Below are 17,040 nucleotides of genomic sequence, written 5' to 3'. Positions count from 1 at the left end.
TATTACACATTGGAGTACATTATAATCACCTAATATGTATATTTTAAATGCTGGTCCTAGGGCCTACTCTCAAAGATTCTGACTGAAGTCTGGCATGGGACCCAGAACATATATTTTGGTAGGTTGGTTTTAGACCACATTTTGAGATGTTTCTCAAAATAGTGGTAGGACAGAAGGTGAAAATGTTCCTAAAAGATATTAATGTAGAAGAGAACAAAATGGAAATATTTTCAGATCTTTATGGTAAGAATCATACTGCAAGGATATTAGGCACCTGCCCTTCATTGTAAAACGATTAAAATATCCAATATAAATTAGTACTGTGGCAATTATTTCCTAGAAAACTAAAGTACTATAAATACTGGGTGTATGCATTTCCAGAACCACTTTGTTTAAGAAGAAATCCATGTAAAGAAATAGTGATAATTTGAAAAAAAGTTTCAACAACTGTGATCCTACACTGTGGTATCTTACTGTAAGAGATAGGAGAAAGTTCTAGTACTGAAATAATTTATTCCTAAAAGGTGAAGAACATTATGATTCAGTATAGTATAAGCCTATAGATACATCTATTTAATAAGTAGGTTAATTTGATAGGAATATATAGTCGGTATGTTTCTATGTAGTTTTGTATTGGTGATCCACTGTAGCAAACTTCATCAGGAAAAAGAAAAAGTCTAAGATATAAGTAGTAAAATAGAGTCTTAGAGCTTCACACTGTAACATTATTTCTCCTGTATACAGTGGAAGTAATGTGAAAGGTTATTCTTTAGAAATCCAAACTTCAGTAGCATGGGACTCCAAATAAAGATCATGACATAATCTAATCACCTCACATTTACTTCATAGAATTGTGTGTATGCCTAATAAAAGTGTGTTAGAAATGACTTAGACCAAAGGAGTAATTTGATTGGTTAATGAAGAGTCTAAGAATGATAATTGAATTTGACGGAATTCATTAGTGAAGACATTCAGACAGATACTTTACAACCCCAATTATATACTCTAACATATGTAATAGTCACAGTGTGATATATGTATTTCGCTGTTGAATTAGCCATATAGGAAAGAATGAGACACAGCATGGTACAAAGAAACATCAGTCTGAGACAAATTCTGCTCTCCCCTCTAGCCCCTCACCCAAGACTCATGCTAAAATATCATCTCTGCAGCAGGTCACAAAAGCACAGAGGCAGATGCCATGGCATATTCTTTTAGAATGCAAGGCTGCTCAAGATCATCTACAGATAATGAACCATGACAGCTTTGGATTTGATAGAGTAAAAAATGACAGTGGGAGAAAGCAAACATGTTATACAAGGAGCCAGTGTGCCAGCAGTGAAACTAGCATTTCAAAAACATTAATAATAGTAATAATTTCAGAAGATGTGACAAATACTAATTTCCCCTTAATATCACAAAAACTTTTAAAGTGATACAGTTCTTCAATCTTCGGCACAAATACTACACCCCTGCCCCACCGCCACATATAAAAAGATATGGATGGATAACGGAGGTTGATGATCAACAAAATGTGTCAGAAATTTGTGTTTTCCAAATACCTTAATCAGACGGTTTCAGTGCAATTTCCAGGAATGAGGGAGTAGACAAATGAGCAGTCTTCCAATCTGAGTCCAGGCGTTTGTTCAAGCTCTTGCTAGTTCTCTTGCTAGTTTTCCTGTTTTCCCTTGAGAGAGAGAGAATAATAGAAATAATCTGTGAAAATGCTAGCCTGCAACTCTGCACATTGACTGGGTATAGACTTCTGGTTATTGACTGGGTATAGACTTCTGCTTATGCAGCCCATTTATTCACGTCCCGCTCTAGCTTCCTCAGTTCCTGGTTGTGCTGGGTGCTCCAGGCTAAGAACCAATAGGTATGAATCATGCTGACATTTAAAAAAAACTAGAAGAATAAACATTTCAAAAGAGCAACTTTTTCATATTATTCTGACATCTCCTGCTCAATGGCATTGGTCTATAGAGGAGAAATAGCCTGTGCTGCCACAGAAGGTACCCAGTGGAATTACCAGCAGCAGGGAATTATCTAAGCAATTCACACTTTGTTTTGCTAACAAGACTCCATGTTAGGATACTGGAGTGCAATCCTTTTCTGGCAATGTTCTCCTACCTTTTCAGAATTATTGAAAAGCTAACAGAGTCTATTTTGATTTGTGAATCTCTTTGTGAGCAACAGCAGCTGCAGCAGTGCTAATAAAAAGGAAAGACATTGCTATTTACCTAGGAAGAACTTTGAAGTACTGCACATACAAAAGCATCTGAGTGGTATGGAAGCTCTATCGAATACTTTAAAATTCCCTTCCTTCCTCGCTTTCTTTGCCCTTTCGGGCTCCCTTCCTCTCTCCTTTCTTTTACATTTTCCCCATTCTTTCTTTTTAAAAATTCTTTCTGTTCTCTTTAATGCACTCCCTATTGCATTTATCTACCTTTTTGATATAAAACTGCAAAAAATTTTGCCCCATATTTCTACTGTCTTATATTTGATGGTTGAAAGTAATAATTTTAGAATATGGAATCTCAAAATAACTGAGTTATAAAGTAGCATAATTCTTTCACAGATATAAAAACACAGGTAGACAGAATTCACGTTATCGGCTGAATCCTGCAGACCAATTAAGAACTGAGGCTTTGCATAGTAGAACATATATTAAAATCATATTGTATACCACTAGTTTATAAAATATGTCATTTGTCAATTGAAATAAATAAATTTTAAAAAATTTAGGTTTTGTCGATCCCAGTGACTCCAATACAAATCACATCATTCTGCTGTCTTTACAGTTCAGTTTTCAACTCTCCAGAGGAAGCTGACATGGCAACACTCTGTTACATGAAGATTTGAATTTTCCTACTACAGGATAAATGAATACATAATCCCCTACAGCTTTTATTATATTCTGAATAGAATTTTATATTTCCTCTACATTTATTAAACCATTCTCTTTGCCAACCAGTGGATTGGAATCATTCTGGCATAAATACACATAGAAAAACAAGAGAATTTACAGGGTTTGGGAAAACTTAAGTCCTTAGTTTAAAGGAACAGATTCTTCACAAGAGAGTTTTATTCCCTGAGTGGCTTCTGAGCGACATTTTGCCCGGCTGATACAGACAAGAAATAGTTGACTCCAGCTCAGGCTGCTTTTAATACTTCTTTACTATCTGTGATTTGTTTAATGAATATTAATCATCTATTTAAAACTTTTTTTTTTTTTTTTTGGCCAGGTCATGGGGATAAAAAAGAGAAAAGACAGGTTTCTGCCTCTAAAAAGTTAGGGTGACACATATGGAAATAAAATATTTTTATAAATTGGTAACTGTCATGGTGTAAATTTGGGATATGCTAGTCAGTGAGGAAAGAGTCTTCCCATCCTCAAAAATAATTCTAATTTCTCACTCTAAAAAACACAGAAAATATCACCAACACTGTGTGTTTGCCGTCTATGTGTGTGTCCTGTAGAATACTGAGCATGAGGTGATTAAACAATAATGCCATGAGCTATTGCTATCTGGGATTATTTAGTGGTTTTACTCATTTGTGATTTTTCATAATTAAATTTGTTTAAACAATGATTCCAAGTATAAAGTGGCTTCTCCTCAACTCTCTGAAAGTGTTTGAAACCTTTCTCCCATGGCTACAAGTTCCAGAAAGTATCTTATTCCTCAGAGGGAACGGCCACCAGAATCAGATTTCACATGTTAGAGAAAATGCATGAGTTAGTAATACATACCCGTTCTAGAAGCCAAATAGCAAAGATTAAAATCCATCTGTCATTGGGACTATGAGCTTACAAGCAAGCACAGCAGACTTCCAACAGAGTCTGGGGCAAGAGCCCCATAGATTAAAAAAACACAGATTAAATAACACAGATTCAACTAGAATCATTTTCTCAGTCCCATGGTTTAAAGGATATTACCAGCTCCCACAAGAACCCACTTTGCCAAGTGTTGCATAAAACTACATGTTGTAAATTGAAGACACTTTTGATGAAATTTATTGTTTAATTCTCTCAGGAACAATTTTTTAAATGCCTAGTCTATGCCAGGCAGGGTGCAAAGCAGTGAAAGTACACCGTCCAAGGAGAGAAACAACTGCCTCCTCTCACCTCATCCCACAGAACTTGCAATCTGAGGAGGGGTATTTGATAAATACACAGAGTATAACATAAGTGTTTACGTAATTTAAATAGTAATAAGTTCCCAAAGGATAGGTAAAGACTCTTGAAGAGTGAAAACAGGGGAACCTCATGGAGACTTGGCTTCCATGCAGAAATCACACGTAGGTATTAAAAAGTGAGCAGGAGTTAGTTGGGTTTGGGGTTGGAGTGGGATGAGGGAGGTGGGGACTGAGCCCAACGTGGGAACTCGGGTGTGTGTGAAGACCTAAGGCAGGAAGGAACTTTACATGTTTGACAGACTTAAAAAAAAAAAAAAGTTACTATGGTTTGAATATAGTGAGTTTAGAGAAACACGGAGGGTGATGAAGCTGGAGGCGGGCATGGGTCAGTTTGTGCTGAGGGGTCTATGTGAGGGGGGTCATGAGAAGCCTCTGGAGGATCTAATTTCTTTAGTTGCTCTTTGAAGAATGGATTGAGGTGGAGGCAGGAATGAAGAGGGGTAGGAGATAAGATTTATCATGATTAAAAAAATTTTTACGCCTGTAATCCCAGCACTTTGGGAGGCCGAGACGGGCGGATCACGAGGTCAGGAGATCGAGACCATCCTGGCTAACACGGTGAAACCCCGTCTCTACTGAAAATACAAAAAATTAGCCGGGCGTGGTGGCGGGCGCCTGTAGTCCCAGCTACTCAGGAGGCTGAGGCAGGAGAATGGCGTGAACCCGGAAGGCGGAGCTTGCAATGAGCCGAGATGGCGTCACTGCATTCCAGCCTGGGGGACAGAGTAAGACTCCGTCTCAGAAAAAGAAAAAAAAAAAAAATTCTTGTACCTATTCTCAGGAGTAACTATTATATTGGTTTAAAAAATAATTTTTGGAAGACCTGATGTTTAGTAGATTGATCTGTTTTCTTAATTTATAAGTAATGCTATATTTTTCTTCATAGTACTGATCATTATCTAACGTAGCTATGCACCAAATAATAAAATTTCAGTTAATGATGAATTGCATTTAAGATGCTGGTCTCATAAGCTTATAATACCACATTTTTACTGTACTATATTTCAATACACCAACACCATTGTGTTACAATTGTCTACAGTATTCAGTGCAGTAACATGTTGACTGGTTTGGAGCTTAGGAGCAATAGGCTATACCATCTAACCGACATGTATAGTTAGCCTATATCATCTAGGTTTGTGTAAATACACTCTATGATGTTCACCCAATGACAAAATGCCTAATGATGCATTTCTCACATGTCCCTGTGAAAAAAATCTACAAAGTTAATTATTTTTCAGTTTGGTTTTTGCTGCATGTCTAGGATGTAGAACATCACTTGGCATAGAACAGTAGTAGCTCAGTAAATACATCTTGAGTGAGTAAACAAATGTATTGTTTTGAAAATTGTCTCCAAGATATTAGGAATTATTTAGTGCTAATGTTCTTGTAAAGTTACTTTTATACAAGGTCAACTTGCGTAGTAAGTTGGAGCATATGAGATTAATAAAATGTGTTCCTGGTTATTTGTCATTGAAAACATTCTTTAGGTTGATTCCATACATTGGCTATGAATACTGCAAATGTAGGGGAATGGAGATACCCCTTCGATATACCGTTTTCATTTTCTTTGGATATAGACCCAGTAATGGGATTGCTGGATCATAAGGTAGTTTTATTTCTAATTTTTTGAGAAGCCTCCATAGAATGGTGGTTATCAGGGCCTGGGGTGGTTAGAGGTTGGGCTGGGGAGATGTTGGCCAAAAGACACAAAATTTCAGTTAGAAGGTATAAGTACAGGAGATCTACTGTACAACATGGTGACTATAGTTAGTAATACAAGGTTGTCATAAAAATACTAAGAGTGGATGTAAAGTGTTCTTACCACAAAAATAGTAATTACATGAGGTAATGCATATGTTAATTAGCTAGTGTTAGTCATTTCACAATGTATATAGACTTCAGACATCATGTTGTATATGTAAATACATATAACTTTTCCTGTGATTTAAAAAATAAAGTTAAAAGAAACAGTCGTTAGAGTTGTAGCTTATTAAAAAGGTATAACTAAAACTTGATTGGGCAAAGCAAATTGATGAAAAATAGAAGGCAAAGAGGCTAATGGGAAAGCAAAATACATTTGTCCTAACTAACATATTTCTCTGACACCTTAAGTTCGATTATCGTAGAGTAAGTTTCAATTATTTTAAGCACATTCTCTTGATGTTTACATAAAATTCTGAATCCTTTAATTATTATCAATTTAGAGATAAATGCAGATAGTGGACTATCTGGCACCCTTCGTTTCTTAGGGAGACTGGTGGGAATATAACTTAAGCCAAATGTATGTATTTTATACTTATCAATATTATATTGTTATGGCATAGAAATAAGTTCAAAAAAACTCAAAAGTGAAAGAAAAAATCGAATGAGTTAGGAATATTAATAGATTTTTCACAGTGAAGTGTTTCTTAATTTATCAATTATTTTCTTCTAATGAATATATGTGCCATAAATTTCACTGGATTAGATATAAATTGGTTTAATATACCAACTTAAATAATTTAGAGAAATGTGCCTCACATATATATGTTTTTGCTAAGAAAAACTGCCAAGTTATTTGCTTATTGAAACCTTATAATTTTTAAAAGTCTAATTTGAATATTACTTTAATATGGAAAATTAACTTTATCGTAGTCAATGTAGGTTAAAAGATTCAGTGAACCTTGGCAAAGAAAATATAAATGATTAGTTTATGATGCATTACCTTAGGTTTTTGACCTTATGTATAAGCAAATCACAGATGGTATACCAGTTAATTACCTGAGACATGAATATTTAAGGAATAATTACACCGAAATGTTCTTTGTGGCAAGATATTTTACATGATATTTACATAACAAGAATCTCAGTTTAAAAGGGCAAGGGCAGCAAATGGGGGAGAAAATATAAGAGCAAGGCTTTCACCTACACCATTCAAGTGTTTGTTCTTAGTTTAAGAAATAATTTACAATTAAATAATTATAAATTGTATTAGAAACAGAATGTAAAACAGACATTAGGATTATGTATTTCTTCATTTAATTATCCATAAATAGGAACTTTAATTCTTAGAAGTCTGCAAATCTCCTGAAATATTTTTTAAAATTATATATGTTTATGCATTTTCACCAGACTCTTAAAAGGTGTCAGTGATTCCCTTCCTTGAAAACAGTGTTCAGAAATTGAATTTACTTGCCCAAAGTCTCACAGCTTATTAGCAGCATAGGTGAAGTATTATTCATATCTATTGATTCTCAGTCTAGTCAGTGAAAAGTGCCCTTTTCATTATACATTGCCTCTGCTATAATATACAGTCCAAGTCAAGCCATTGTAAGACTTTATTTGCCTCTAGAATCACAAAGTTAAAATAGCATAAAATACTTAGAAAAACAAGTTTCAGCTTCATTATTAAAAGTAAAATTTGTTTGTTTTTTTATCAAAAATGTTGGGAAAAACTTTACCATATTATTCAATGTGAAATGAAAGACACAAGAAACTTTATATAATTTTTCTTTGTCAATTGTTCAGAAAAGTGAATTTGAAAAGCTTAGCTCTCTTATCTGATTTAATCCATGGAAAAATGCATCTTTTTTTATTATTTCTAAAATCTCAACACAGACTATGCTGTGAATTTTAACAACCTGTTTTTGTTCAACTGAATTGCCTTCACTTTCTCTAGTCCTTTGTTAGTGAGAACAGATGAATGTATTTCTTTTATCTTTTGTAAATTTATTTTTCAAATTTGATTTTGAAATTGTTCAAAAGAAGTTTGGACACCTTTATAAGATAAATTTGGTTAAGAAATGAATCTAGTCTAGAGATTTGCTAAAACTAGTTATCCTGAGAGAAAATTGTTAACACACATGATCTATTGAACAGTGAAGAATGTATATTGGTTACTAGATAATGAATAACAGCAATAATAGAAACAGGTGACCACTGTGGGAATTTAGGCAAACTCTGGTCTGAAGTGGAGGAAAAATCTTTGGGAGAATAAATTTGGGAAAAGCAAAAAAGCACGAAAAATCTCTCTCCCTCGCTATAGACATACGTGTACACACACACACACACACACACATTCACACTCACACTTTAGGAAACTAAAGTCAGAGTAACTGTCAGTCACAAGCCTCCATTTAACAATAGTTCTTGGATTGAACAAGGCAAGAAATTAAAAGTTTACTCTGCACAGGATTCAGTTGCTCCAAGCACAGCAGACTTTCTGACATGTGTGACTAGAGAGGGGAACTAAAAAGAGCAATACTTTGTAGGCAAGTTTTAGAAATCTAGAGAAAGAAGACTTTAGAACCAGTAAAACACTGACATGTTCTTAGAATATTTTTAGTTTCTTGTTTCAAAAGGTGTCTTTTAATAAGTTTTTCTATGAAGCATAATTAATAATATTTATACTATTTAATATATTTAAACTTTTAAATAGTTTGAAACATTTATATTATATATAATTATCATCATTTTACTGCAAAGTCCATTTAAGAAACAATGAATGGAATCTTATGTGAAAATAATCTTTTGAGTGATATTTACAGTAAATGACTAGATTAATCTTTTAAAAGTTGTCAATTTCAAAAAAAAAATTAATTGATTTATTAAAAGTCATTAGTTCTTGGTTGTCATTGGCTTCTTTTTTCAGACAGTTTTGAGTTCAAATCCAGGCTCTAGCATCTCCTAGTTATAATTCTTTTTCTTTTTTGTTTTTTTTGTTTTTTGTTTTTTGCTTTTTTTTGAGACATAAGTCTCACTCTGTTGCCCAGGCTGGATGGAGTGCAGTGGCGCGATCTCAACTCACTACAACCTCCACCTCCTAGGTTCAAGCAATTCTGCTGCCTCAGCCTCCCGAGTAGCTGGGATCATAAGTGTGTGTCACCACACCCTGCTAACCTTTTTTGTATTTTTTTTTCTTTAGTAGAGATAGAGTTTCACCATGTTGGCCAGGCTGATCTCGAGCTCTTGACCTCAGGTGATCTGCCCACCTAGCTATAATTCTTTATTTCATCATCTAGAAAATGAACTAAAACAACGGGTATAATAGTAAATCTCCAATATTGCTGTTATGAGGATTGGGTAATTAATCCAATTAAAATGTGTAGCACATAATAAGCCATATTGGGTTTATTTCTTTGTTGAGAATCTTGGGTAATTAAGTTACTCAGTGATGTCTTTGATCTGCAAACCTCAGATTTATAGTGTATTTGCTAAAGGCTAGTGGTAGTGGATTATTTATCACATCTTTGCTATCCTCTGAAGAAGATAATAGGAATATCATGATTATGTACTTTTCTCAAGGTCACACTTACAGGAAGTTGAGCTGAGATTTGAATCCTGGCTATCATGCTTCGAGCCCTTACTCTTAAACATGTCTCTGTCATTTTTTCCTGTGTATTGTTGCAAGACAGGTGCACCTAGTTAAATTGACTCATGTTTATAATACTACTGAGTTAGTCCAGGATGTAAAATGAAACTAATACACTGATAACCTTTTAAAATTTAGGCAACTGTCTTTACCCATTCTATTCAAACTTAAGATGCCTAAAACTAAAACCAATTCCCATAACCTTGTTTTCTTTCTTTCTCATTTGGTCCTGTGTTCATTTATTCACTTTAAGTAGGGTTTATTGGAGGTTTGCAATGGGCCAGGCCCACAAATACAAATGACAATATCTTTAGTCATTAATGCCGCATGAGGTCATCTTTGACTTTTTCCTTTCTTTCTGTAATCAGGCACTAGTCGATCAATTCTTTCTTCTATGTCGCTAGTAGCAACTCACCTTTTTTCTCAATTTCCATCATTAATACATTGAGTGGACTGACTGAGATCTTTATCACATTATACTTAGATACTGTAACAAACTCCTGAATATCTTCTACTTCCCCTTCATCCTAAACACCAGTTTCAGATTAATTTTCCTAATATACTTGAGTACATCACCATTCCCATTATTAGGAAAGAAAGTACTAGTAGAAAGAGCAATAGATGTTGAATCCTGGGCCATTACTTGGAATTTCTCTCCCTGAAGACAATCTTGATAGTCTGCCAAGGCATTTTCTATAATGTACCCAATGAAAATGCAATACTCAAAATGCAAGACTGATAAAGCACGTCATCTCCCCATTTAAATTCTTCAGTGGCTCACCTTTGCTCTGATGATAGCTTACGTTTATAATGCCCTTTATATCCTGGGTCCTGCTGACTTCTCCTACTTCATCTCACCACACTCTGCTCATTATATCACAGTCAAATCAAGTTTCTGGAATAAGTCATGTTACTCCTTCCAATCCAAGCTACTCCTTCCAATCCAAGCTACTCCTTCGGATCCCAACTTGACTTATTCCTCTCCTGATCCCCCGCTATGGTCCATAAAGGCTCTGCTGGCCTTATTTACCATTCTCTGTCCTCCTCAAACTGCTCTTGCCACATTGGTCATTCCTGAAGCCCAACCAAGATGTGCTTTATTCCAGGGCTTTGCATTTGATCTTCCCTCCACATCCTCTGGATATTAACCTGCCTTATTCTTTTATTTACTCCAGTCTTTTTCCAAATGACACCTTTGTAGAGAAGTCTTCCATTGTCATTGTACCTTTATCTTAGTCAGTCATTCCTCAGCATCCATTGGGGATTGGTTCCAGGACCTCCTGTAGATACTAAAATATTTGGCCATTCAAGTCCCTGATATAAAATGCTGTAGTATTTGAATATAACATATGTACATCTTCCAGTATACTTTATCTCTAGATTACTTATAATACCTAATACAATGTAAATGCCATGTACATAGTTGTTAGACTCTATTGTTCAGGAAATAGAACATGAAAAAGTCTCTACATGTTCAAATTCTAAAAAATATATTTTTGATCTATGATTGGTTGAATCCAAGGATGTTGCACCTGTGGATACAGAGGGATGACTGCATATATATTTTCTCTATAACACTTATCATGACATGATTATAGAATTTGTTTACTTGTTCATTTGTTTATTTTCTTTCATACAATGCATGAGGGCGGGCACTTTGTCTTATTCACACACATGATACCAGCATCTTGGACAGTATATGGCCCGTATGAGCAACATAAAAATATTTGTTGAGTGAATGGATTTTTCATGCCTAAGCATAGATATTATGTCTGCTAAAATATTACTGAACCCTACTTCGGCATGGTCCCTCTAAAATCTGGGTTAATTAGGCTTGATTGCTGAAGTACACTCTGTATTATGCCTGCCCCAGATTGGGATGTGCTCAATAATCATTTGTTGAACAAATGGATACAGTGGAGATCCTTTTAGGTTCTGTTTTATTCTCAAGATTCACAGTAAATTAAGAGATGTATGAGTTACTCTTTTTAAATGTGTTTTAAATTTACAGGGAACACTTGAAATTCACAGATGAACTTTCAATGAAATAGTGTAGAATATACATCCTCTCAAATGCATTTCATCTTATTCCCTTGGGCATTGCTCAAAAAATATTTTGTCTACATATTTCAGAGATTCCAAAGTTTCCTTTTGGGGGTGGTGGGAGCTAAAGAGGTATATGAATCTCTATAAGAATGTGATGATGCTTCCAATAAAACTACATGTACATTCAGTACATTGCTTATGCTTGCAGGAGATCAAAAAAACCTAATAGACTCCTAATCCTTGATTTTGGGTTAAGAATCCTTTGCTACATTTTTCTCAATTTCTGTTCCCTACTAGTTCACAAGTATGTTCAATTTTCTCCATACTGAGTCAAAATACTAATTCCACACTGCATCCTATTTAACCATATACACATCTTTTTACTATTTACAATCAAATTTTCATAGTAAATTTTTATGCATTTACTTCCATATATAGATGTGTAATATTTAGTTATCCGTGTTCCCCATTTCATCCTACTAAAGTCATGACAAAAGTCCTGGCTGTCAAATCCCATACCTCATTCTCAATTCTGAACTTCTCTACATTAATATTGTTGAGCTTCTCTTCACTCTTTGTTTCAAAATTTGGGTTCCGTGTCAAGGCACACACATTTTGATTTTTCTAGTTTTGTGTTCTACTTCAGTGTATTTTTCTGCTTATTCTTCCTTTATCATATCTGTGTTTAATTTCCCCCAAGTTTTTATCCTCAGCACTTTCCTATTTCTATAATCTTCTGTGTACTCCAATTACTGCTGTGCTGTATATCTTTGCAGACTCAAATTTCCCACTGATGGCTATCTGCTCATAGATGGCTTGCTGGTATATTAAACCCACAAACCTCAAATGAAATGTCATATGCTTCTCCCACAACTTTCTAATTTTGTGTTTCCTAGTCCAGTATCTGATAAGAAAACTTGAATTCATCTTTGACTCCTCCTAATTTCCACTCTCACATCTGATTGTCACATACTATTGATTCTTCCAGTGAAATGCCCCTGGTATTCCTTTTCCTTCTATTCTGTCAGTCCACTGACTAATTCAGGCCGTTATCATGTTATTGCCTATATGTGCTTTAGCTTCGTAACTGATGTCTTGCCTTTAATATCCTGCCACTTCAATCCAAGCTCCACATTGCTCTGCCCTCTAGCCTTGCTCTCTCAATACTAGCAGAGCACTTTATATTGCCATTAAAGGACTTACTTTATCCTTTCACATACTACAGTTGATTGTATATATGTCAGCTTTTGCCATCAGATTATTAATTCCTCAGGGGCACAAATGATATCTTAGTCTTTTTCATGTCCTCCATATTGTCACTTTGCCAGCTATGCACTTAATAAATATTTGCTAAATTAAGTATAAGATGTGTGGGTAAAAAAGATTCAGAAAATATGTCATCATTGTGGTAGGCTGACTGAGATGCGATCCTCTACTCTGACATAAGGAAATAAAATTATTCTGTTGCCTTCAACAGTTTAAGGTCAAATATTATCTAATATTTTATAGATCTTTGGTATTTAGTTTTTGAACCACAGATTGTTAAAAACTGTAACATATTGGAAAAGTTAAAGAGAGTTTAGAAGCATATATTGACTTTACATGTAACTCAGAAATCAACAATGATTTCTCTTGAACTTGTTTATTTTTGGCAAGAAAATGCTTTTATGAATATTAACAGTTTGGTATGCTTTATATGTATCTGTAGGATACAGAAGGAATAAGTACTTTCTCCAACGTCATATCAAAAGGATGTAGTGTGAAATTAATACACATTCCTGAGTTTTTGAATAATGCTCCTGGGTTCAGGTTGAGGCACTGTAAGTAAATAGGTGACATCTCAACAATGTTTTTATTCTGACTTATCTGATATAAGTGATATAGTAGAAATGTTTGACATACATCTTTTGAAATGCTAAAAATGTGAAGAAGGAAACTACTCTCTGTAGTTTGCCAGGCAAAATGGATCAGCAAGATGGTGTAGCAGATTTAATAAGTCATTAGAATTAAATGGACTTGTAATTGAATTGTGACTTTAATATACACTGGCCTAGAGAAAATTGTTCTATTTCTTGGGTTTCCACTTCTTTAAAATGATGATAAGGGTACCAATCTTAGAGTTAAGAGGATAAAATGGGATGATATATGACAAATAAATGATTCAGGTATGTAAATGTGTAATGTTCGGCAAATGTTGGTCCCTTCTCACTACCCTGTCAAAAAAACAGAAAATAGAGTAAAAAAATGTGAATTATGAATTGTCGTTTATGTTTGTGTATTCATTTTTTTTCTTTTTTTTTTTTTTTTTTTTTTAGACAGTGTCTCACTCTATCATCCAACCTGGAATACAGTGGCATGGTCTTGGCTCACTACAACCTCTGCTGCCCGGGTTCAAGCGATTCTCCTGCCTCAGCTTCCTGAGTAGCTGAAATTACACGCACCTGCCACCGTGCACAGCTAATTTTTGTATTTTTAGTAGAGACGGGGTTTCAACATCTTGCTCAGGCTGGTCTTGAACTCCTGACCTCGTGATCCACCCACCTCAGCCTCCCAAAGTGCTGGGATTACAGGTGTGAGCCATTGCACCAGGCCTATTCAAGAATATTTTTGATGATTTACTAGGTTCCAGGCAACATGAGATATCTGATGAGAGAGTATCACATGATGGTGATGGGGCCTGGAGACCGATCTTGGCTCAAGTGTCAGCTCTGGGACTTATTAACTATGTGATTGTTGACAAGTGGCTGAGCTCCATTAAACCACTGTTTCTCACCTGTGAAAACCCTCAAAAAGTTGCTTCCTTCTAACACTAGTTAAAGTAATATTTGATTTACTAGAATATAACTGCAAAGATTGTAAATATTAGTACTAGGTGTAGATTTGAGAGGAACACATGTATTTGATTTGGACTAAATATCATATATTTGAAACACCCATAGGAAAACCAAGCACAAATATCCAGTAGGAAGCTGGAAACAGAGGATTAAAGACTATATGCTCCAGAAGAGCAGAGGTTTTGCATCACTTGCTTAATATTATTATTCTGTGCTCACAGTAGCTGCCCAATCTGTATATATAAAATGACAACTAGCATTTTCATAAACTGAAAAGGAAAAATGACATCTCTTAAAGGCCTAAAACATCCCACAATATTTAATTCATATTATTTAAGAAATAGATCAGACAACAAATATAGATTTTCAATATGGTGAGGAACTTACAAATAGAGGAAGATTAAAGTGAATATAAAATTTTGAATGATTTAAATTTACAAATTTTACAAAGCTTAGAAATAAGGTTAGGAATAATTTCTCATTGTCAGATTGGGTCTATTTTTATGTAGTGTGCATAAAATATATCACTTTCCTCAGTGGCATATCAGAATATATTTGCATTAATAATAGTTAATAATAAAATATTATTATTTACATCAGTGTTTTACAGTTTTATGGAATTCTAAACTCTTCACATTTATTTGACCACAACAACCTTGTTATATATAAAAGTAAAGTTCAGAGGTTGTATCTTTCTTTCTTCTTGCTCTTCTAAGAGGAGAAGAAAAGTTATCAGCATTTGGGGCTTAAATGTTTTTTCTTTCAAAAGAATTATTTTTGTCTGAGTCACTCACTCTAAACAACCAAGACTGCTGTGAGAGGAGACAGACAGTTGCAGTGGATTAAGGTCATAACACATACAGGAATTCTTTTACTTTAAGATTTTTTAACTTTATTATCTTCATATGACTATAGTTTTATAACCCCTTTAGAGCACAAATAGTAAAATAGTTTATGCCATATGCAGCATATTCACTATTTCAATTGTGACTATTCACTGTAGTTTTGCCATATGCAGTCATTCCATTTTCAGTGAGTTAAGTTTTGGGCCTTATCTCAAATCTTCCAAAATTCTGAAGACAGTATGTGTTATCTTCCCCTGCTTAATGCATTAACCCTAAATTTTAAAAGAAAATAGTAGCACATAAAGGACTTTTTTCTCTTTTACCCTGCTAAGAATCTTTTAAAAATTCAGATACATGATTATGAAATATAAGAAAGGGAAGCTTTAAGTTGGGTTTTGACATAATTCTAATATAAAACTAACTCAAATAGAGGGAAAACTACTAATGAAAACTTTTCAAATTATCCTTTATTCCAGAGTCTCTGAGAAAATACACATTCAATTAATCATTCATTCATCTTTTTTTCATTCATCCTACATATATTTATGGGACTTACTCCGTGCCAGCCTTTGTGGTGAGATCTAAAGTATGATTAAAAATTAGTTGGCCGGGGCCTGGATGGGAGAGTATTCTAGGAGGATGATTCAGAATGCACAAAGATTCCTCTGAAATGAGTGAGCATGTGCCAGGGACAGCTGAAGCACACAAAGCAAAGTGAGAGTGGACCAGTAGCCTATTGTATGTATGCACTATATTTTAAAAATATATTCATCTGTCGATGGACATTTAGGTTATTTTCACATCTTGGCTATTGTGAATACTGCTGCTATGACTATGGGAGTGTTAATGTCTCTTTGGCATCCTGATTTAATTCTTTTGACTAAATCCCGGAAGTGATATTACTGAATCATATGATAGTACTACTCTTAATTTTTTGAGGAGCCTCCTCTTGCTTTTTTAGCAGCTGCACCCTTTTTCCATTTTCACCAAGAGCATAGAAGGGTTTCAATTTCTCCACAACCTTGCCAGCATCTGTTTTGTTTTGTTTTGTTTTGCTTTTGTTTTGTTAGTGGCCATCCTTACAGATGTGAGGTGATATCTCGTGGTTTTGATTTGCATTTTCCTGATGATTTGTGATGTTGAGCATCTTTTCATATATTTGCTGGCTGTATGCATGTCTTCTTTAAAGAAATATCTGACCAGGTATTTAGGTCATTTTTAAATTGGGTTGTCAGTGTGTTTCTTTGCTATTGATCTGTAGGAGTTCCTACCTTGAAAATTTACCCATTATTATCTATGGTTTGCAAACATTTTCTCCCATTCTGTAGGTAGCCTTTTCACACCATTGTTTCCTTTACTGTACAGAAGCTTTGTAGCTAAATGTAGTCACATTTGCTATTTTTGCTTTTGTTGCCTGTAATTTTATTTTCATACTAATGAAATCATTACAAAGACCAATGTCATGATGTTTTTCCCTATGTTTATTTTAGGAATACAGATAAATGGATAAGAAAATGTCATATATATATATATATGTGATTAAATATTATTCAGCCTTCAAGGAGAAGGAATTCCTATAATATACAACAACATGAATGGCACTTGAAGATATTACACTAAGTGAAAAAAGACAGTCACAGAAGGTCAAATACTTCATGGTTCTCATGAAGATAAAATAGTCAAACTCATAGAATAAAAAATGGAATGGTGGTTGTCCGAGACTATGGGCAAGGGAAACTGGGGAGTTGTTCAACTGGTATGAAGT

The 17,040-nt window shown here is 34.6% G+C and overlaps 1 protein-coding gene across 4 annotated transcripts in view; it reads right to left on the bottom strand.

The window, feature by feature from the left end:
* SYT1 (synaptotagmin I) overlaps nt 1-17,040 on the bottom strand; it is a 605,454-nt gene that overhangs the window by 487,921 nt on the left and 100,493 nt on the right. For all 4 annotated transcript variants that reach the window (XM_011946952.1, XM_011946949.1, XM_011946954.1 and 1 more), the window contains one exon: nt 1,563-1,687. The gene's annotated coding sequence lies outside the window, so the exon portion shown is untranslated. The remainder of the gene's footprint in view (nt 1-1,562; nt 1,688-17,040) is intronic.

This window comes from Colobus angolensis, unplaced genomic scaffold (assembly GCF_000951035.1).
Source record: "Colobus angolensis palliatus isolate OR3802 unplaced genomic scaffold, Cang.pa_1.0 Scaffold256, whole genome shotgun sequence".
In the NCBI taxonomy this organism is placed as follows: Eukaryota; Metazoa; Chordata; class Mammalia; order Primates; family Cercopithecidae; genus Colobus; species Colobus angolensis.
Note: the sequence above shows the minus strand (reverse complement) of the source record. Positions and strands in the feature narration are given on the sequence as shown.